This window comes from Triturus cristatus, chromosome 1_2 (assembly GCF_964204655.1).
Source record: "Triturus cristatus chromosome 1_2, aTriCri1.1, whole genome shotgun sequence".
In the NCBI taxonomy this organism is placed as follows: domain Eukaryota; kingdom Metazoa; phylum Chordata; class Amphibia; order Caudata; family Salamandridae; genus Triturus; species Triturus cristatus.
The window spans coordinates 550,351,864-550,375,410 of record NC_140580.1 but is presented as its reverse complement, the minus strand read 5'-3'; the positions used below and the strand labels follow the sequence as shown (position 1 = coordinate 550,375,410).

At 42.5% G+C, this 23,547-nt stretch overlaps 1 protein-coding gene across 2 annotated transcripts in view; it reads left to right on the top strand.

Moving 5' to 3' along the window:
• LCOR (ligand dependent nuclear receptor corepressor) overlaps positions 1-23,547 on the top strand; it is a 343,287-nt gene that overhangs the window by 1,294 nt on the left and 318,446 nt on the right. The window lies entirely within an intron of this gene.

The window sequence follows — 23,547 nt, the reverse complement described above, 5'->3', positions numbered from 1 at the left end:
CAAAATCTGCTTTATTAGTGATGAATACCCATAGCAATTTTCCCTAGGTTCACAATGGTATTGATATGTACTATCAAAAGAGCTAATATACTTTTTTACTACGATAGCACCAGCTCTTCTTTCAGATTGTTGCACGTTATATGGGCTAGTCCTGCATTACTTAGCGTGAGTTCTCAAATGTTATCGTGGCAGTACTTGCACTTATCAGTCAGGGCTGCCGTTCTTGTCTAGGACTTAGTGTCCGCACTTCTGTGTTGTACTTTTTGGTTAACAGTATCCAAACTTCTCAGCGGTTCTGCAGTTCTGTTCCTGGACAACACAATTAGTGGCTAGTACTAGTTCTGTACAGGACCGACGTTCTTTTAAGGGAACAGTAAGTACTACCGATTCTGTGCAAGCGAAGCTACTTCGTGAATAATTGTGCCTGGTTCAAGTGTTATGCACTTTCAGTGACCAAGATATTGCAAATCCTAAATCACACTTTTACATCACGGGATCTGCGTTGCAGCAATTAGTCTTTATTAAAATTGGATATGTAACCACGTCTCCCCAACACACTCAATGTGTGCTTAAAATTAACATTTCTATCAGCAGCATGTACCATTGTCGATTCTGTATGGGCATTGTCCTTCTGCAGGAAAGGAATGTTATAGTGTTGCTTACATCGCGACAGTCAGGTGTGAAGGGTGGCGATTGGATTGTTTCCATGACACAGGCAAATGGGTATTTGACACTAGTCCCATGGCCACAGTGTATAGTGATTTCTCCAGCCTGGCTTTATGAGAAGATGCGCTGCTGGCTCAGATTGAGCCTCGTCGTCGGTAGACAGTATTCCCCGCTTGCATTCGCCTGTTCTGCCCGGGACCGTCAGGCGGGAATTCTCTTCCGGCCGAGGGTTACTTCCGGCCCAGTATCCCATCCCTCCAGTACGCTAATGAGTACTAATGGCCCGGCACATCTGGTCTAGATAACGTTTCTTCCTTAACCGTTTTGTGAAAAGCCTTTCAATAGTCTTTTCCTCACGTCGTTTTTCAGTCGCAAACATATCACTGACGGTCCCCAGCGAAGGCCCTTGCTGGTTGATATAGATTATTGCTTTGTGGGGGCGTATCGTACTGTACGGAGTTAAGTCCACCAAGATTGCTATTGCTCGATTTACATGTTGTAGTTAATCCTAAAATGAAATGTCGCATTTTCATCTGTATATCACAGTAGGAAATACTTCCTTCCAATGCTTCCATTTTTAGCCCTAACGCTTGAAAAGCTGTATTACCTTTGCAGCATATCGGCACCCCAGCCTGTGGTCCTCTGTTTTCGGAAAGAGACTGGCATTTAGAAAATGAAAGCGTTACAATCTGCTACTTAGAATGCGGTTTGTCAAATGAAAACATTTTAGCCAGAACTGCATTTCGCATAAATTAAAGCGATGATTGACCAGGGATTTATTCCAGGGTTAATGCACACTTTATTGTGCAGTAGCATACAGAGGCAGCCTCTGCGAAGCCCCCCAAAATGTAATGTTTTTCTTGAGGTGATATTGTTACTTGCAGCATACCAGCCGATTAACAGTCGCTTGACTCGGTGACAAAACACATTCTAGCCTTCCTGGAATAAATCTGTCGCACTCTCGGCCTAGGTATGTTAATCGTTCATTTAAATTACTCCTTTGGCTATAAATGAGGCCAATATTACCACAAAAGTCGAGTGCATAAAGCGATAAACGACAATGCGTTACTTTTCCACGCTATACCCTGGATATTGCTTCATGTTTAAAAGTACACAGTTTTATTGTTTCAGTTCTGCACCTCTACATTAGCACATATTTTAAAACTACAACCGAGGTCAGATCTAAGTCGGTGAAAGGTGGATAAACGAACACATTGAGCAAGTGAGATAAATGCCACTTGACCCCTGTCTTGGTAACTTTTTGTAGGCTAGTACTCTAATAGACTGAGTCCTGTTAGCTTTTTTCAAATTCGGAAAAAGGTCTGTTTTTTTCCTTTTTACCCCCGTGACCCCATCTTTATATTAAAGGGGATTTGCTAGAGCACTATCGTTTCCAGCTGGTGGCATCCATAGGCGTCCCAGCTGAGTTCAATGGTACATAAAAGTGTCTTTAAAGCCCCCGTGAACTTGACCTTCTCTAATTTTCATAGGAAGAGTTTCAGGCCATAATAGTTAAGAGGGAACACTTTTACCCCCGAAATATTGCAGGAATTTGTAAGCATTGCTTGAGGACGGGGCATTCTGTTGTGATTGCACCATGCACATTTCTGCCCCATTTGCGGAGTGCGATCAAAGCTGGCAATAAAATCGTTTTCGAAGTAACTGTTCCTGCAAGGTGCTGCCAGTGAAGGTAGAGTAGTACACGGAAGGTATCATCTCGTCTTTTCAGACAAGTAGTTTTTGCTGCACCGTTTTCGTGCACTACCACCACTACATAAAGTAATTTGTGAGTTTCACTTTAGTTCTCTTTGTAGTCTGCTCTTGGTAGGAATTTAGCGAACAGGTAGAAAACATACGAGAATAATTATTTTTGCATTTTTAAAAAAAAGCATACTCCTGATCTAGCAATATACAATAGTCGTGGCATTCACAATTCACCACTTATAACTTCTAGATTCTTTCTTTTTATCGGGATAAGACTTTTTTTGCAGTGATGCACAGCAGACGTTTTTGGACCAGTCAGAAAAGAGAGCTCCCTAAATATTAAGAATCAAGGTTGTATTTGGGTGACATTTTAAAAAGTTTGGTCTCCTCCCTCTTCCAGTGGATGTGATATCGTTGTTGAAATCAACATTAGTCAATCATGGGTCAGGTGAGTGGCTTATGAAGAAGCACAGCATGATCAACATAATCAAATAACTGTTACAAAGCAGTGGATGAACTGCATTTGAGGGTACGAGATATACATTAAAAATAAAGTGAAAGCACCAAACACTGTTGGACTAAAGATGGTACTGCACCTGCTTGACTGAATAGATAGTTTGGCAGTGGCTTAGTTCTGACTCCTAAAATATTTTACCACATTCAGACTGTACCCATGTCTCATAAGGGGTTATCAGGTGCTTGTGATTGGTGCTGTTGAAGGCCATTGATAGGTCTGCAGGACTAGAAAAGAAAGGGATCCAGTCGGAAAGGGCAGCTAATATTGAGTCAGATCTTGGCTGCTCCCAGTGAAAAGCACTGATATTTTCCAGGTCTTGTAACTCGCAGACACCAGGACACATTCATAAGCTCCTGGCACTTAGTCTGCTTTGTGTTAAGAACAGCAACCTGCGTTTGGGGGGGCGAGGGGGAGCACTCCTTTTGTTGTAGTCTCATCCGGAGTAGGAGCCAGATGGAGCTTAACGCCTTGATACCAGTGCCACACAGTAAACATAGATACCCAGTTTGTCACCTAAAATTGCTCTAGAGATTACGTTTGTTTGGGGTGGAGGAAGAGCGTTGATCTCTCCAAGCCCTGTATGCAAGAATATGCATGCACTGTAAGAATGTCAGATGTATTTGTCTATATGAGTAAATTCGCTAATAACTGCTGACGTAGCACTTACTGAAAACTGTTTCACTGTGTGGGAATCCTTTTTAGCAACCTTAAACTAGCTGAAGATTGACAAAAACCTGAAAGGTTCGAACCTTCTGCCTTGTAGTTTGCATGGAGCTCCTTGATGCTGGTTCATAATTCAAAAAGCTAGATCATGCAGATTGTAACTTGTGGCCTGCAAGTAGTAGATTGATCTCTTCAACAAAAGCAGTAACCCTTTGAGCTAACTGCATAAGTCTTCACTATACCCAGATCTGTCAAACAAGTGCATCACCCACTAGTAAACTTATCTGCTATTGTGTCCTAGAAGTTGCTGGATAAAAAACATCTGTGCATCAGGCCCATAACCGTGAAGTTTTAGAATACAACTTGTTTGTGAATAGTTAATTACGCCAGACCAGACTTACCATCACATTTGCCCATTTTTCCAATTTCTTTGCGGAAAGGTTTAAAAAAAAAAAAAAACTTTGATGTTAAGACTTGGGAGTGCTCTTATTGTCTTCTCTGTGAGTTTGCCACCTTTCTGCTGTTATCCCATGAGCCCTAATTTGCGAGATCTACGTGTATTTTATCAATTTCCAACACTGTAGGTCTAGCTATATCAAGGCCCCAACACGCCTAAACACACCTTTTTCTGATGACTCTCCAACTCGATTGTCCCAGATAGCGGTCACTAACGATTGTATACTATGGACAAGTCTATACCAGTTTGAAATCAATAGTATCTTATTTATTCCAAATATATCGTCCACCCAATATAACTTGCGTCATTTCTCCATGAGTGAAGTGCACTCTTACTTTGTAGCAGTGAAACAAGCAGTTAGCATCAATGCGATAAGAGATCGGCAATATTAAAAATTCCCACCCATTAATCTTGTATTTAATCATAGCCAGGGTATTCAAACAATTTAAATAATTGCAATAAACCAGTTTAATGTCTTTGCCTGGAACTTTTGAGGCTTAAGGCATGGCAAGTTTCTCACACTGCCTGGCAGTGTGTAAAAATAAACAGTACAGAAATTAAAATATAAAAACTTTACTTGCTCCTCTCTGGTCCTGCAGTCCCTCGCAAAAGGCAGCAAGAGGCTCTCAGCCAACTCCCCTAACCAATCCAGACGCTGCTCTCATGCAGTTAACCAGGATGAGAGCAGCACCAGGGTTGTTGGAGCGGACTGCCTTGATGCTCCTCTAGGCACTGGAGGCCTGTGCCTGCTCTCCACCCAGCTGTCCACAATAGCTGGGTTTGGAGAGGTTTAAAGTGTGCATGTCAGGCTGGCCGTTGCAAGACAGCTGGCCAAAGTGACATGCACACTTTAAATTTTGTGTGCACCATTCCCTCTCCCCTGCTGCCAGTCAGCAGTTCTAGTCCCGCCCCAACACTTGGCTCGGTGAGGCTGGCTCCACTGAAATGTAAAACAGTAATAAAACCATTTTATCACCTTTTTTATTTTTCATGTTTGTTGCACTGGCAGCTGGGTGGGCAACACTCCTCTGCCGTAACGGAGCCACAGCCGCTGAATTCTTGTGTTACTACGTTTAGCAGTTTGTCCCGAAATTATCTAATTTTTACAGGGAAGCATTGAATCCTCTGTACTACTTAAAATCTGTTTATTCCATTAGGTCTATTTTTAGATATCTATTGTTACAGTGTGTATTATCCAATAGCAATTTAACCCTCTGGAAACATTCATATCTCTTTCTAATGAATAGTTCACTTGTCCATATTCTAGGTCAGGGGTCTCCAACCTTTTCTGGAATAAGAGCTATTTATGTTAATTGAAAATCATCCTGAGCTACTAATATTAGTAATGTAATGCTGACCACTGCGTCCCTGATTGTCGGCTGTGATCACATCAGTGCACTAGGCAGGGTTTCCAACAGTAATGTTAAAAAGGGTTTGACAATTTGAATTGAAATATTACATGGGTAATGTATAAAAGTCATGGCTGCAGTCACCCTGGCAGAAAGGTATGAATATGAGTAATCTCTCCAACTCAAATAATTCAGTTAAAAACGTTTTGAAATGAAGGCCATTTTTCTCCAAACATCAGTTTAGCAGTTCTGAAAATTCACAGTCTTGAATAAATGCGTTTTAATTTTGGTATGCATACAATTATTGAACAAAACAAAAACTTAGTAAGCTGAGCTGCACTTAGGAGAGTTACTGGTTGGAGACACCTGTTCAAGGTTATAATTTCACTCCAGGTATTCTTCCAGTTGTTTTTTAAAGTTCTAGAATGTAAAATTGTTTTTTTAGAAACATTAACAATTTTTTATCTGTTTGAAGCTCAATGCCTTTTCTTGGTGCTTTGCAGATTTTTGGTCTACTGTCTATCATGAAATAATATTGGGTTTGGGTTTCCTTTAATCCCATGAATTCTTTCAATTTGCCAATTTTAAAACATATTTTTGGCCAAGTAGGACATATGAATGTTACATTTATGAAATAATTGAGGATCTGTGATAAATTATGCAGATATGACCTGAGGACCACCCAGACCCTCCAATTTGCATTCTCTTAATAAATAGAATATAGTGGTCCTTCCTGTAATTTTTCGAAATGTGGTTCATCTTCAAAACCATACATTTTTGAAGATTTGCAGCATGCAAAGGTCGCACAAATGATGCTTGGTGAGATAAATCGCAGTCTTGACTTGTGTTCTTGACACCAGTGTCTCTATTGCTACCAAACGTGTTGAGCTCGCGTTTGCTATTTTACTGATGTTTCCTTTTACACTGTTTAATGTGTCAGTGCGCGAGTTTGAGCTATTTGCATTGTAAATGACGATGTCTTTTATTTATGTTTTGTTTATTTAAAACCTAAATAAAAGGCATTGTCATTTACAATGCCGATAGCTTAAACTTGCTTAAATGAGAGACCTATTGCATTGCAAATGCTTGTTTTATTTTACTTGTTGCGCGAATATACAATTGCATGTTATCACTTCTATTCACTCAGCATAGACCCATGGTCACTATAGTTGCTGTTTTAGCATTGCCTTAATCTAGCAGCCATCTTGGGAGGTACCATATCTTTTTCTCCATAAACTGGTCGTGCCACAACTTCTTTCAGGAGACTGCTGTCAATTGTGGTACCCTACCTCCATTTGAAAACCTTTTCTTTAATTTCCTTATTTAGTTGAGCTAGAGTGGGATATGGATATGTGGTCCCTTTCTCACCTTCACATTGAGCTTAAACTTCTTTCCACTACTGCAGCAATTAATTTACTTCTTTCCTTTGTAGCTTCTCCACAATCTGCAGTATGATCGCAAATCAGCCTATTTGTGGGACTTATGTTTCTTTTAGTGTTTTTGCCCCGATAATCAGATTTTGACAATAAAAAAAGCACATTTTCTGATTATTTGCTGTATCATTGAGTGTTCCTCTGTGGTACGCACTGCTTTATTCTTTACTCTCATGCTCGTTTTGAGCGCTTGCCTACACAAGTCAGTTTTGTTTGCATTATCATTTAATGTTGTTCTGTCGATATAGGCCAAGTAGGTTCAGAAACCTGACAGTTGGAAGTAGCACTCTTGCAATGTATGATTGAGTATATCTATTTTTGATTGTGGACACACTTTTTCTTTCCTTTATTGAACACCTTGGGAGACACGGACAGACGTTTTTGCTTTTGTGCTGATTAGTCCAATGCAGCTTGGTTTCGAGAGATCCAGTACAGAATTTAGCAATAATGGCATTGATAAGCGATATTTAATTGACGGTGACTGAATGATTCCTGATTTATACATATATTGTGCTCACCTGCATTTCTTCTGTTGCACTGTATTTCTCGTGCACTGTACCGTCATCCCCGTTTCATCTTCTGTGTACCTATGTTCATTTGTACATTAAAGTTTTCAAATCTATTTGAATTGTCCCAATTGAGTTGGGAGAATGCATCTGTTACCATCATATGACTTGTGGATTATTAGGCTAATTATTTTTATTACTGTAAGTGCAGATACTACACTTCACTTTTTGAAAAAAACATCAACAGGTATTGCTAGTACAAGACTTCAGTGTAATTATCCTGCAGGAAACGTGGGGATATGATGCCTACCTATTGTTTGGGGACTTAGAGTTCCATACTGTGGCACAGAAAAACGAAGTCAAAGGAAATACTTAACAGTGGTCTCTCAACTTATATTTGATCAAATTTGGATGTTAGAAGAAATCATCCTACAGGAAACTTAATCCTGGCCAAATGAGTTGCCAAATGGTGGTGGGAACTCAAAGAACTGCTTATAATTATGAATGTCTGTATCCATCCACGTGATCATTTAAAACGAGAGATCTTGCCATATTTGGAAACAATAACTGACTTAAGCCAAAGGTATGTCGGAGCTCATACACTCCTAACACACGACTAATCTAAACCTCCCTTACAACAGCTGTGAATATAACTCGGTGCTTTTTCATGATGAACTTTGTAATATACCCCATCAGATAAAACCACCACAAAAAACAGACGACGCAACCCCCAGGAGAGATGCTAATGGGTATATGCACACACTTCAGTCTTCGATCAGTGAACGGAAAGGTAAGAGAGGACCCGCCACTGGTGCTCTCGCACACACTTCCTCTAAATCTCACTCATCCTAGACTATACCTTTATGAGCTTTGTCCTGTTTAGATATTTGGCGCTATTCAAGATGGACGCTTGGACAGAAAGTGATCACAACCAGCTGATCCTGCATTTATGCAATCAAGCCTTTTACAGGTTGTCGGGACACAAGGACAGTGTTAGTAAACGCAAGTTCAAGGAGGTTAAACTGAAATGGAGCTTTAGCGAACGATATGAAGGAACATTGCCGCCTACTAATGGAGACTTTGGCCAAAACAGAACTGGGCCCATCCAAGACACGACAAATAGGAATCCAGAAATTGACGCATTACCTAAAAAAAAAATAAAAAAACAGGATGTGCTCACTTCTGGCGCAAAACAGAAGGCCGCATCGCAGTGCATAAGCACCCTATAAACCAGTTTGAATTTTCAGGCAAAATTCTACTGAGGCTAGTTCCAGAAATAAAATTGCAGCCCTACGGAAGGTATATAAAAAAAGATGATGATTTCTGTGCGCACCTCCTCTATGCCTGCAAGTTAAGAAACTGTAAAAAAATTGTTGGTGTAGGTAAACAAAAGCGACTCAGGTTCTCTTGTGGCCAGCAGCGCAAACATTGCTGTGCACCAGTGTATTGACTAAATATCATTGAGTCCCAGTGTGCTTGTGCAACAGTACAAACTGCACCTAATGCAGAGAGTAAGTGAAAAGCATACCTCATAGTCTTGGAAACAATGTCTGACACAGTGCAACCAAATTCACAAACCTCCGGATTATATGCCTCAGTTAGCATGGGTAGCTTAGGTTTTTACAAGTAAACAGTTTTTTGAAATGATCAACAGGGGTCAACAAGTTGGGGCCCGGGCCCAAATGGTCTACCCCAGCAACCTTTTAAAACCAATCCCAAATTTTGGTCAAAACTCCTAATCTCAATATACAATCATTGCATCACCACTGAACAGATTCCGGATTCCTGGAGAGACGCTATAATCCATCCGATTAGTATAAAGGAGGAAACCGATGGGCCCGGGCAACTACTGACAAATCTCTTTGCTAGATAATGAGGCCAAATATTATGCAAGCCACCTTAACGAGCTTGAGTCATGGGCAAATGAACACTGCGTTGTCCCTAGTGTCGAACTGGATTGGGGGGGGGGGGGAGGGGTTGTAACCACCGCAAATCTTTGGATCTGGCTATTGTGACTCACAATGTGATGAAAGCAACATCCATGGCTTTCATATGCTTTGTGGACTTGATTCAGTTCTCCGTAGCATCTAATACCAGAAATTAGCTACAAGAAACACCTCCTCCCTCCTTTTGAAGAGTATTGCTATACTGTTACTCACATGCTTGGCTTCTAGTTAAGATTAAAGAAGGCAGCTCCCTAACCCACAAAATAAATGCATTGACAGGTCTAAAACAAGGCTGTGTATCAGCCCTGTTGCTTTTTAACATCTTCCTGACGAGGCACAAGGCTTGGAGGCAAACGTCTGGGGGGGGTATTGTTGGAGAACTCGCCTGAGTCTTGCATTTCCTATTATTTTATTTAGACGGTTTTGTATAGCGCGAACAAGACCCTTGCGGGTATCAGAGCGCTTCACATATCAGACATAGGAAAAAATGTGTACATATAAATACAGTGTTATGTGTATACACGGTACATAATACAGAGAAATGCAAATAGCTATAGTTCAAGTGAATTTGGACATGAGAATCGATTTTCACTTCTTTTTTGAAAAAAGCCGTAGATGGATTGAGTCTCGTTTCTGGGGGTAGGGCATTCCATATCCTGGGGGCCATTCCTGAGAAGGTACGATTGTGCGTTTTTTTTCTTGGAGAAACGTTGCCGTTTCAGTAAAAGCTTGTTAGAACTCCTGGTAGATCTGTTACCACCTGATAATACCAGTTTTTCAGCTTGGTACCTAGGGGTTTGTGGTGTAGTGCCTTATGAGTCATACAGGCGATTTTTAACTGGATCCTGGCCTCAAAAGGTAGCCAGTTTAGGGCATGTAGGTCAGGGGAGATGTGGCAGTTTCTTTTAGTGCCTGTAACAAGTCTGGCGGCTGTATTGATTGCTGCTCTGAGAGGGGCGGTCGTTGCCTTGGGGAGACCACAGAGAGCGACGCTCCCATAGTCCACTCTGGGAATTACTAGGGATTGAACCGCCTGTTTGAAGTCCATTGCGGGAATGAAGGGTTTCAATTTTCTCAGTGTGTTGATCTGAAAATGTGCTCCTTTTGTTGCAGCGCTGATGTGCTTCTGCATGTTTAGCTTATTATCCAGGGTTATTCCTAGAGATTTAGCGGAGTCAATGATGAAAGGTTGACAGTCGAGTACAGTTAGGTGCTTCATCCACTCACGGATGGTCGTTGTTTGGTTGGGGGGAGCGATTAGGAGGAATTCTGTTTTTAGTGTGTTTAGTTTTAGATGATTCTTGGCTAGCCATGTCTGTGTCTTTTGGAGCGATGAGTTCAGGGACTTGATGTCGTCAAGAGATTGGATCTTAATGTAGAGGTGTGTGTCATCTGCGTACATGTGATATTTGATATTTTCGAGGCTGAGAAGCTCTGCGAGTGGTTCCATAAACAGATTGAAGAGTGTCGGGGAGAGGGAAGAGCCCTGGGGTACTCCCAAGGTGACTGGGGTGGGGTTGGATAAAGATTGGTTGATCTTGAATCTTTGTGTTCTGTTTTGGAGGAAGGAAGTGAACCAGTTTAACACTGTTCCGGATAGCCCCGTTCTAAGCTTCAGGAGGTTCAGTAGATTGTCATGTTTGACAGTGTCGAACGCTGAAGAGAGGTCAAGTAGGATTAGCAAGCATGCTTTGTTTTGGTCCAGTATTTGTAACATGTCATCAATTATGTGGGTCATGGCTGATTCGGTACTATGCCCTGATCGAAAGCCTGATTGGAATTGGTCGAGCAGGTTGAAGTGGTCTATGTGCTTACTAAGCTGCATGTGGACACATTTTTCGAGTAGTTTGGCCAAGGTTGAGGTATTGGATATTGGGCGATAGTTGTTTAGGTCTGATCGGTCCGCTGAAACTTTCTTAAGGATGGGGGTTACCTGACCGGCTTTGAGGATGTCAGGTATGGTTCCTTGCAAGAGAGAGGAATTTATGATTCTAGTCCATAGGGGCACTAGCAGTGGCATGAAGGTCTTTGAGTGGGATGCTGGAAGGGGGTCTGTGAAGTGATTGGAAGGATTCAGAGTGGTGAGCGTGTTTAGGATAGTTTCTTCGCTGTAGAGGTTGAAGGTAGTCCAGGAGGCATTGTTCTTGAGGTCGTGTATTATGGGACAGTTAAGCGGGGTACTTGGTGAGGACCGTGAGGGGATTGAGTGTGTATCGGTAATGGATAATAGATCATTAAGTAGGTCTGTCTTTAATTTGTCAGTCTTTGTTGTGAAAAAGGAGGCAAGATCCTCACAGTTGGGGATTGAATCTGGATTGGCTTGGGGGGAGTGGGGGCCACCCTTGGACTGAGTATTATTTCGAACAATTTTTTGGGGCGATTCTTGGCTTGGTCTAGTTGTACACCTATGAAATCAGCTTTTGAGCGTCGAATCCTTCTGTAGTAGGCATTTCTGGTGCATCTTAGTAGTTTTAGGTGGGCAGTGGATGGGGCTGTTCTCCATTGTCTTTCAATCGCTCTCAGTGGTCTTCTGTCTTCATTTAGTCTACCATCATACCAGGGGTTTGAATTCTTTTTGGTGACTCTTTTTAATGGTAATGGGGCTAAGGTGTCAAGAACCCTGTTCATAGAGTTAAAGTAGTGATTGGCCAGATCCTGTCCATCGTTTGATCCTTCCGGAGCTGGCGTGAGGATGCGACTAGCGGATGCAAGGTCGGCCGGATTGATGTTTTCTAGGTTCCCTTTCCAGATTTTCGTTCTCGTCGGTTGGACAGAGAGTAGTTTAACTACTTCCTTGATATGGAAGGTGATAATGTAGTGGTCAGACCAGTCGCATGGGAGAATCGATTCTAGCTGGGTAGAGTCCGCTTTGGAAATTACTAGATCAAGGATTGAGCCTTTTCCGTGGGTGGGGCTGTCACATATTTGGGACAAGTTGAGGTCGGATAGGAAAAGTTTGAAGCTATTGACCTCTGGATCGTCGGGATCGTTCCAGTGGAGGTTGAAGTCACCCAGGCAGATCTGTGTATTTTGTTGTCCTACATTTGTCGCTATGATGTCCATGTGCTCGATGAAGGTGAGGTTGTTGCCCGGAGGATGGTAGATAGTGTAGTGAGCAAAGTGGCTTGTTATTGCTCGTAATGTGTAGGCAGAGGTATTCACATGATGAGAGCACCGGGGTGTTTGCGCGTCTTACCGCAAGGTTGTTCCTATGGATGCAGGCAATACCACCACCTGTCCTATCAGGTCTATCTAGTCTTGTAATGTAGTAGTTTGGGGAAACTAGTATGTCTAAAATGGGTGTGGATGATTCAGTCAGCCAGGTTTCCGTTAAGATGATAAGGTCGGGTTCATTGGTTATAATGAGGTCGGCTATATCAGTGGCATGACGTGCTGCCGATCTACAGTTTAGAAGGATACATTTTATCTGGGCCTTGGTCGGGGTGATGGTCTGGTCATGGGGGGTGGGTACTCTTGTGAGGTTGCTTTCAACAATGCCCCTGGGAGTGTGTCTTGTCAGTTTTGAGGCATTGGGGTTGATGGATTGTATTAAGGACCCTGTCTGTGTGTTCTCTAAGTGTACAAGTCCACTTGGTAGGGATGGAGGTTCGTATGAGTGAAGTAGGGAAGTAATGTCACTTGGTGATAAGGTGTTCTTTTCCCTGGTTGGCCTGGATGATTCATTGGGTAAGGTACTGTATTCCATTTGAGGGGTCCCTGAGATGACGGGCTAGCGCAAGCCTGTTGAATGGGGTTTGCTTGGGGTTTGTGTGGTTGCCGGATCAGGTCATGAAGGGTTTGTATGTCATCTTTTATTTGTTGTAGGGAAAGTAGAATCTCGTCTAGTCTGGGGTCTGATGTGGGACTTGTCATCTTGAAGGTTTGGACTGTGGATAAGTGAGGAGGTGTAGTGTCTTGTGTGGTGTCCCGGGGTATGACATGTGTTGGTTCGAAGGGCGGTGGTCCCATGGGGAGTGGAGGGGTGGAGAATAGGGTGTCCGATTCTATGTGTTGCATTGTTGTGGGGTGGAAATCACTGGGAAGGGGTATAGTGGGGTGGGGGTGTGATGGTGTATTGGTGTGGGCTGAGTGCAGAAGGGCGGGTGTGTGTGGGGAGGCTGTGGATGGGGTGAAAGGGGTGAGAGGCGGGTGGGTGTAGTGGAGATAGTAGTGGAGCTAGGGGGGGAGTCGGTATAATGCAGATGTCCGTTATTCAGAGGGGTCATAGTGGGACCAGTGGTGGGTTTATTTGTATAATGGGATACCGAGGGAGAGTGTCTAGAGGGGAGAATCGGTGGGGGGACGCTCGTAGGATTGTGAAAGGTGGTATGGGGTCTTGTAACCTTCGCTTTGATCATTGGGAAGATATTGTCTAATATATTAGGCTTATGGTCTGATGCCTGCATGAGTATGATCCCGTTACGGTAAATGGTGAATGTGGCAGTAGCGTTGTAGAACGGAGAGGGAATGATAGTGTGATGCCGTGTGCAGTTTTCTTAGTGGATGCTCTTGAGAATAGGGTAAGAAAGGCTTTCCGCCATTGTGCTCTCCTCTTGGTGTAGAATATAATGTCATTCGTTATGTGTCCTGTGCTATTTGAGAAGTAGGGGTCAGAGATTGGAGTTTCTGGGTGTGCTTTTAGGAGATTGTTTGACTCCTTTGGCCGCCTTTTTTGAGAGGGTAGGTGGGTATTTGATGGAGTAGGTGTGTTGGCCATTGGGTTCCATAATGTGTGTTTTAGGATTGCAAGGGGGCGTGAGAGGGACAGATAGCGAGTGCAAGTGGTAGGGGATCTATTCGGTGAGTAAAAGAGATAAAGGTCTCAGTCTTTATTACGTCATCGCATTAAGGGAGTAGTGGTCAAGATATTTATTATAATACCGCCTTACGCGCCTTACGGGAATATAGGATCTGGGGACTGACTGGTCATTTATTGTGCCCTGGAGTGTATGCCTAAAATATCAGTCATTCCAAGATGGCCGTTTGCTTGTCTCGTGAGGGAGTGATTAGTCCTATCACTCTTTCCATGCCTCCAGTCTAACTAGGCAAATTCCTCTGTATATGCATTCAAACTTCGTCTAGTCCTCTTTCTGTTTTTTGTGGGGGGTGGATCTGGCTCGGTCCTTTGAGTCTGGTTATGCTGTGATTGTTAGTCCTCTGTCTTTGTCCATGTGGATGGGTTAGGTGAGTAGTCCTTCATTTGTTTTGCTTAACCAGATTGCCATTTTGCATTTAGCCTGTTTGGGCATATCATGATAAGACTTGTGGTGCTTAGTATATGTCCCAGCCGCCACTGAGCAGCTGGGTAAAATGTGAGGGCTTAATCCCTATGTGTGGTCTCTGAAAACCCAGCAATAGAGTCTATTTTTGTTGAGAATGGGGCTGCCTGTATAAATAAATAAGCCCGCTCCTTGTTACTACACCAAGCTGAATGTGCTTTTGAACATTTCATTATGAATCTTCTGTTGGATCCGTTGAGTCTCTGTTCGAGTGTTGGAGGGTTATTGATCACCTTTTCATTTAGTCTTTTTTCATTTGGTTCTTCTGGGTCAGGGTGTTTGGCTGGGAATAGAATAGCATACTGCAGATCATTTTCTCTAAAGGCTTTTTTGACTTCCAAGAATGACCGCCTTTGATCCGGACCTTTATTGCAGAAGTCCGGACAAAAGGAGATAGTGTTGTTGTCCCAACTTTCTGGAGGTGACGCACATGAGGCCTGCAAAATTACATCACAGTCACTGAAGTTAAAAATGCGAGCAATAATAGGTCTTGGTGGAGCCCCTGGTTTTGGCGGGGGGCTCTGCACTTGTTCCACATAGAGAATTTTTAAGGTACCTCTGGGCTTTTTAAGTGCTTCAGGATGAGACCCTCAACAAACAGATCAACTGCTGGGCCCTCAGCCCTCTCCAGCACTCCCATTATTCTCACGGACCCCCTAACGCCTCCGATGTCTCCTCATGTTATGGGCCTCAACAGGGACCCAGGCCTCTGGGGCGTCGTGTTGTCCGCCGAGTCCCGTGGTCTCTTTTCTCTGCTTAAGGGAGTACTATCCTTAGTGATTGAGTCGCCCCACCACTACGGGCACTCTACGGTCTCACCTCGTTGCGCTCCCACTGATTGCTGGGCTGCGGGCCTTACGGTGTCTTATCGTGCGGTTCCTACGCCGCGCCCCTGCCCGACTTCGGTCAGGATAATGATGGATTTTTGGAGGCTTTGCGCAGCGGACGGCCGGAGCTTCACTAGGGTGAAGCCATTTTGGACGGCTGCAGGCTATGCTCATCCAAAACCCCCTCCTCACCCCCCCCCCCCCATTATTATTATTTTTAACAAAGCGTAACTGTCACCTGGGGTATGCTTATGCTAGGACTGGACTAACCATATCGAAACAAACAGACCAGTAAGAGATGAAACTGACAGGCAAATTGATAAAAACCAATAGGTCTGCTATTAGCTGCTAGCCATTTGGCTTAGTCAATACTTCTGTATTGCCGTGGGTTTTGCAAACGTTTGTTATGCGAGGTGCTTATATTTAAACAAATTGGTTGAAAGCATATCTTTTGTTTTTGAAAAGTACTCATTGCCATAGTAGTCCCTGGCATTGAAGGGAACTACTTTGTGTGGATTTTCTACTTGTTAAACAGTAAAACGCTGTTACAGTGAAGTTAGCCAGTGGCTTTGCCTCTTGCTGAAATCTGTAGCGGGGAAGAAAAAAATTGGAGTAATTATAAAAAATTTAAGAACATCAGACCTATAAAACAACTGTAAGGGGCACAGATAGAGGATGTTTATCCAGAGAGTTGAGGATCCACAATCTAAAAGCCCTTCCACCACAACGAGTTTTGTTGATAGGCGGGAGCCTGATCATAAGGGTTGGGATGGAACGCAAGGAGTAATAATATCTGTTAGAATTTAAAACTGATTCTGTAGAGGGCCCTGTGTAGATTCAGAGATCCTTGAAACTGATTATTTGTGGGGCAGGCAGCCAGTACAGAGGCCTGCAAGCTGTGGTCAAATTCACGGAGAGAACTTGTTTTCACTGATGTAGCTTGGATTTCTGAAGCCTTTTCAACTGAGATACAGGCAGACATAAGTAGACGCTACTGACCTAACCCGATGAGATGGATTCATGACACTTAACAACTGGTGAGGTTCGTGGGGAGTGAAAAAGAAAAACGTTCTAAGAGCCTAGATTAATCAAAGAAACTAAGAGTGAGATAAAGAGGGAACCTGCCAAATGTTTTCAAAAATCCCACTCCACTTTCAGGCTGTTCGTGTTATGTGTTTGGGAGTAGGGAATGCTCTCCTCTCGCTCTCCGCTCGCTCTCCGCTCGCTCTCCGCTCGCTCTCCGCTCGCTCTCCGCTCGCTCTCCGCTCGCTCTCCGCTCGCTCTCCGCTCGCTCTCCGCTCGCTCTCCGCTCGCTCTCCGCTCGCTCTCCGCTCGCTCTCCGCTCGCTCTCCTCTTTGCGCTCGCTCTCCCTCCATCAATACCCTCTAATACGTTAGAGTATTTAGATTTTCAAATGATCCTACAATTGGATGGTATTAATAGTCCTTCTGTTTTGTTGTCCTCACTTCTGGTTTTTAGAATTCATTCTACTTTTAGACCGCTGGTGTTGTCAACTTAACCAACTAAGGCCTACTGTACTGACTGTAAGCTTTGCCACAAGGCAACCATCAGGCATACACTCATAAAATTACAAAAGTATTAAAATGACAATTGGCAAAGTAGTATCTCTTCTAAGAGGGCCTATCAAAGATTTTTTTAAGTGCAAGTCCTGCATGGTGGATGTTTGGCAGATAAGGGTAGCTAACACCAAAATACTTGCCTACTACATGTATTGTAACACAATACCTATTTGCACACTTTAATACAGAGTAATAACAATCCTTCCTTAAATGGTTTAATGAGGGGTTAAGTTGCACAGTGATCAAAGGGCAGACCCATTCCTCCCTAGTGCATCATGGTAAATGCACTTCAAGACAGTATCCAACTTATAATTTTTCTTGAGACTGCTTGAGTGTTGAAGTGCAGGCAGTGCTGACTGAAGAATCAAACACTGGTGTCAAGGGGTAGCAGCACTTGCTGTGCTTTAACACTCAAGAGCCAACAAGAAAAGCATACATTGTAAGTAATGTACTGCCTTGAACTGCATTTGTCTTGATACACCGGGGAAGACTGGTACAAACCTGTTTTCAATACATGACTCCACCCCATAGCAAGTAAACTGGATTGAGAGATATTAATATTTGCTTTCCACAACAAATAGTCGGGCCTACTGCCTTTTTGTAGCATTTCATAATAAACCGGTCCAGTCTAGCACTGTGATCATTGGCTTGCTACCATAACCCACTCAGTCCTGCTGTATTGATATTAAGCTTTCCTACAAGCAAAAAAGTGTAATACAAACACTCTTTTTAGTAGAAGCATACAACTTCAACCCAATCATATCATGTTCTCCGGAAAGCCAACATGTTGGAGAAGCTTAAGCCCCTCTCTCTGCAGTATTCTGAAAGCTTTTTTTTGTATTTGGTCACAGAAGGTCTGGCTACAACTGCAGTGTCGCATCCGACCTAAAAATGAGAGGGCCAGAACAAAGTCGGAATTTCATTCCATATCTGTTCCTGAAAAATGCATTTTATGTTGGTTCTGGTGTAAATTCTTTTTACTAGTTAAACTAACCACCAGGGTAATTGTTTCAGGGATGTGTAATTTAATAAAATATATACTTGTCCATTGGGTGGGTTGCTTCATAAACCTACTTGTCCTGTAATAAAATCCACATTTTCCTTTTGTCATGTAATGCGTCGACACATTATGGCAGCAATCTCATTATATAACAGCTTTGATATAGCCTCTATGATTATGCCAGGGCTCATACCATAGTAGTGTTTGAATACTAGCAATTCCCTTATGTTGCACATTTCCGTAAATCTACATAGTAGGGCTGAAGGTAGTGGTAAGGAAAAGTTCCAGGGTTGGAATGTCCTTTTGAGTCTGTGCAAACCTAACAACATGCATGTTTTAAGCGTTTTCACCAATTCTTCTCTAATCTTTGCCCACACTGAGAGAGGTTGGAAATTAACTCCAGACAATGGCAGACATAAAATTCTTCCAGGGTTGGGGAAAAAAGTGGTTGACGGGAAAGTGAACTTGCAATCACTCTGTGCATTAGCAAATCTACTCCTGCATATTTACTCATGCAGGTCACAAATATTTTCTAGGAGTGTCGTTTCTTGACCTTCTGTAAATTCTTGTGAACTCACGAAAACCGTATATCTGCACTTAATTCATGGACATATACCATGGGTGCACTTTTGAGACTTTTTTAAATAATGGGGCCCATAATTTAGTTTGGCGTTACCTATGACCTTTTGTGTTGATAAAAATGTTGGGTCTCTCTCTCTACATCTGTCGATTGGCTGGCTTCAGTGTGAGGGACGGCATTCTGCTCTTTCACTAGCAACATGACGGCACACAAAGTAGTTTTCTTCATTGCTAAGAACTAATGTGGCAATGTGTGCTTTTTGAAACCAAAACCATTTTTTGCTTTTGCCAATGCTTGTTGTAGTGAAGGCCTAACAGCTTCCACACCAATAACATTTTACAAAAATCAAGTCATGCATTGACCACACGAAAAGGCTGACCACCAATTTCATACCTGCTAGCTTTGCCAATGCTTGTTTATTTTTGTTTCCTACAATTTTATTGAGACTGGTTACACTGATTTTCAGTTATGAATAGTTTGGGGAAATATTAGCATACATCAACACATTTGAACATTTATGCTGCAAAGAAATGGTTTCTAAAAAATTTCAGTAGCATAGCGAAATGTTTAACTACTTTTAGTATTTTTTTGTGAACGTTTTATTTTGAAAGCAATGAATCATCAATCTTGATTTGAAGATTCTGCAAATATTTGCATTGAATAAGAGCATTTTGGGAGCATTATACATAGTGTCATATTTCCAAACATTAAAATGCAGTCGGAGCTACATTTACTTGGAGTGCTCACCCTAATAATGAAGACTTTGCATCAACGAATCAATACAAGTTTGAACAGCATTAACACACAGACAAATATTACTTTAACTACAGACAATGCCCTTCCCAGATCCATAATGTGGCACTCTAAACTGGCAGCCAAAGGGTTTGTGTTGTAAGGGTTGGATCTAGTTGTCCCAAGGACAAACACGCATGAAAACCTGCTGCCCTTGACCCCAAACAATATGTCCTGGGCATCTGGCTATAGGAATTCCACATCCCTGTTTGTTCTATTAGTTAAGATTTTATGGTGGATTAATTGACACATATTTTTTTTAACAGATAATGTGGTTCAGTTTGTTTTAAGATGTTTCTGAATACACTTTTTCCGTGGAGAAGTTGTGCACTGTTATTAAGAGCACCTGTGTACAGAGCACTGAGTTTGATAAAGTTGAGCGAATAAAAGGAATTGTGATTGAAAGTGTACATATATCTTTAATGAGTGTATTGGCTTCAGAAATATTTTATGTGCACTTGTGTCTACTGCACAACTTCTCTTACTGCGAGTGGAGAATCTCCTTCAGTTATTTAAAAAAAAAAATGCAGTTTGAATGCAGAGGGCGCAACGGGTGGACAAACTTTGGGCCAGGTACGGAGGAAGCTCAAGATTTTTAAGAAAAGTTTTAATCTGACGAATGGTGCATGTAAGCAACAGCTTTGTGCAATGGAATAAGTGGTGGTTAGGCAATGGATGGGAGTGGGTGAAGGGTGTAGTAGTATTTTGGCTGCTGTCTCGGTTAATTTGGTGAGAATGAAGGTATAGTTGGTGGATTTTATCACGTCTGTGCTAATTTGTTATGGCTTTTGTTCAGGGGTAGTCATGTGGCACGTTCAGCAAGGGGTGATTGACAATGCTGTGCTTTGCAGAACCTTTGTAAAGACTAAGAAAGCTAGCTAATTTCTTTGTCTTCTGGTCTCTCTCTCTCGATCTTTTTCACTTTCACAGGCCTTCCCTTCTCTCTCAGAATAATTTCTGTTTTCAACTTGCTGAAATTCAGAACTTCCAGACTTAAAAACTAAGTCCAGTATTGCCTTCAGCCCCTTATGAAGTTCTAAAAAAACAAACCTTAGAATCTTGCCTTATAAAAGATCTGTGCATTTTTAACACCATTTACACCCAGGAGACATAAAGCCTTTTCAGCCTTCTCATGGCCACTGACAGGCTTTGGTAAGAGTGAATTAGTTAGGAAAGGTTGTTTAAAATAAAATGCAGACATTGGCTATTCCAAACCCTTGCACAGATGTGCAGTTGAAAGTTAAGGAATGTGTGTTCTAATGGCTACTGGTGCAGCTACCTGTCACAGCTACCTGTCGCAATCCCACCCAATACATAGCATGCTTTATTGGCGAAACGAGGACTTTGAAGGCTGTTCTTCACACAGTCATGGTTGTAGCACATCGCAGCCAACCACTCGATATCACCATCTTGCAGGGTCTTGGCATATGGTTGCAGGGGAAACTGAGCAGTCCCAGCATATTCATCACACAACTCTTGTTCACACTCTCAGTTGCTTTCCTAGCAGTGCAGCCTGCTCAGTGCTGCCTCAAATCATGACTGACTGTTTCAGATCCCTAGGGCAACCACATGTTCAAACATCTTCAGCCTGCAGCTTGAAAAACCACGCTGCTGCAATATGTTCATACCCTGGCTCTCAGCGACCGGAGACCACAGTGCAGAATTCCTCCAGTATCATTTTCTGCTATAGCTGCCTCTGCTTAATGTGTTTCTGGTCTTCCCATGTTCAGTGTCCACCTCACTGGCACTGAGGGAACAATGCTATGCATGAGGCATAATAAGAGAAGGAGTAGGCAATATATGCTTTGGTTCAGGCCTCTGCTTACTTTTGTTCATTCCTTGGAACATAGCCTCTTTCCAGTCTTTCTGATGGACTGGCTATTGTATATTTCACTGCTGGCTTTCAGTGAACTATTATTTTCTTCCAACTAATTCGCTCAGTGAATGCAGTGGTTTTCATTTTCAGTGGTATCCTTAAAGCACTTCTCTCTACCCTTCACGCCCCATGTTGTTTTTCTGCCAGTGGGTCTACCTCACCCTCTTGTGCCTCTCTCCCCCATATACTTCTCTACCCCCACCCATGCTCCATGTTGCTCTCGCTCCCAGTTATCATTTGCTTCTCTTTCTGAGTGTTCCTTCCACCCTGTCTACAACTCTACGTGTAGCTTCCTCTGCCCTCCAGTCAGTTAAAAAGATTTAGCACTAGTTAATTGTTTTATTTACCAATCCATCTCGGAGCGGTAAATAAAAAGGAAAACTTGCACCTACATTATTTTGTAGACTTGCAGTCACCTACAAAATGAAGCAGCACGTTTTTCTTTAGCCATGCTAATCGGCATCAGCGATGAATTTGAAGCATCCAGGACCAGATAAACTTCTGAAGATAGTTAACAAGCATTGGCATAGCCAATAAGTCTCGCCTTTGGGACCTTATAACTGTTTAGCCATGCAACAGTTGATGTTGTTGCACCAAGGATGTTGTGCTGGATAACTAAACACTTATAAGGTCCCAAAGGCGAGACCTATTGGTTATGCCAATGCTTGTTTGTCATGCTGCAAGTCGACGGTTTTAGCGCTGTTCGTACAGCTGATTGAATCAAGCCCGCCACGTTCTCCACGAGCTAAAATAAATGTAGATTTAAGCGTGCCGGAAAGGAGTGGGGAGAAATTCAAAGGCAGTGTCTCTAGTGGCACACAATCAGTACGGATGTCGAGATATTAAAAAAAATAATTAACAGATTTATAGTATACAGGGATTACTCTCACTTACCCCACCAGGGTTTTTGTTGAATCAGTTTCTGCTCCCAGAACGCACTTCACATTAAGACGTCATTTGATTCAACTGCCTGAATGACTTCTTCACTTGTACGTCCAAACATCCCAAGTATTTTGATTACAACAAGCTACTAATTTTAGACATTGAAACGGACGAAAACACAACATTTTAAATGTGTTTTCTTGCCTAACATGTTAACAACGTGCAAATGTTTTCAAAACTTAGGTTTTGCAATACTGCCACCTACAGGTCATGTTTTTTTTTTATTTTTTATTTTTTTTTAATCCTCGAATGACCCAAAAGCCCCTGAAAATAGCCATGCATTATGGATCAACCACGGTTCGTACAGCAGAGAATGCAACATAGCATTAGAAATTTGGGTTGGGGGAACTGGTACTAAAGAAGGCGCCGTTAATAACCCTTTACCCTCGGTGAATGAAGAGATGCAAGGTGACAAGTATCTATCAGGTAACAAGTCCTAAACAAGCTAGTTTACACGGAAACGGGGCGGCTGTAAGTGATCTCAGGCCATAGAGATTCAGATTAGCCGCATACATAATGAATGGCTTTACAGGGCGATCTGGAGATCAACACTGAGCGCAGGCCCCTTTAATCGGATTTCCCTACGTGTAAACTGTTTTGTTCGAAGTCCTTAATCAAAGTAGGGAAAACAAGCATCGCGGCACCCGCGCTTTACTTTTAATGTTCAAAGTAAAGCGGGTGCCGCGATTATAGCAAAAGTAAAGAAATAGATGTCTTTTTCTATTTCTTTACTTTTTCGAAAGTGAAAGTCATCACGGAGCTAATGACCCGTGAAAGACAGATGGCGGCCGGCTGTGCGCATGCACGCTTGCGTGAACGCAAGCGCTAGGCCAGCCAGTGGCACTTTGAAAACTCACCTACTAAATGTCTCGCAGAACTACGCATGCGCGATGACTCAGCGAGACCTAAAAATGTGGCTATTTCCTAGATAACTGCACCACCAGCTTCTTGACAGAACAGTCCATAGAACAGTTGCACCCTCCAGCATAATCCTCAGCTCACAACCCACAAATTGCAAACAACTCAATAAGCAAACTGCTTTCATTATGCAGTTTAGCAAAAAAGGCTGACCTGTGGTTCGCCGTGGTGTTATGTACTTTCATAAATTTCAGTTTTGGCCCACAATAATTCCAAAACCATAATATGGAGCAGTCTGCAGCAAATTATAACTTACACCAGTTAAATTCACATAAGACATGTCTGCTATGAGGGTTGTCCATCAACAGCACTGTACAGCCAAATGAACAGACATATAATAACTGAAGAGATCGGTCATATGTTACTGGCCAATTTTGGAAGGTTTTCATATAGTCCATTTGCTGCAGGTCCCAAATATCTACACAACCTGATCACGTCTATCTATACTTCTCAGGACCTCCGGTATGGGACATTAGATGTCCTTTCCAGATGATTTCACCTCTTCTCTCTCC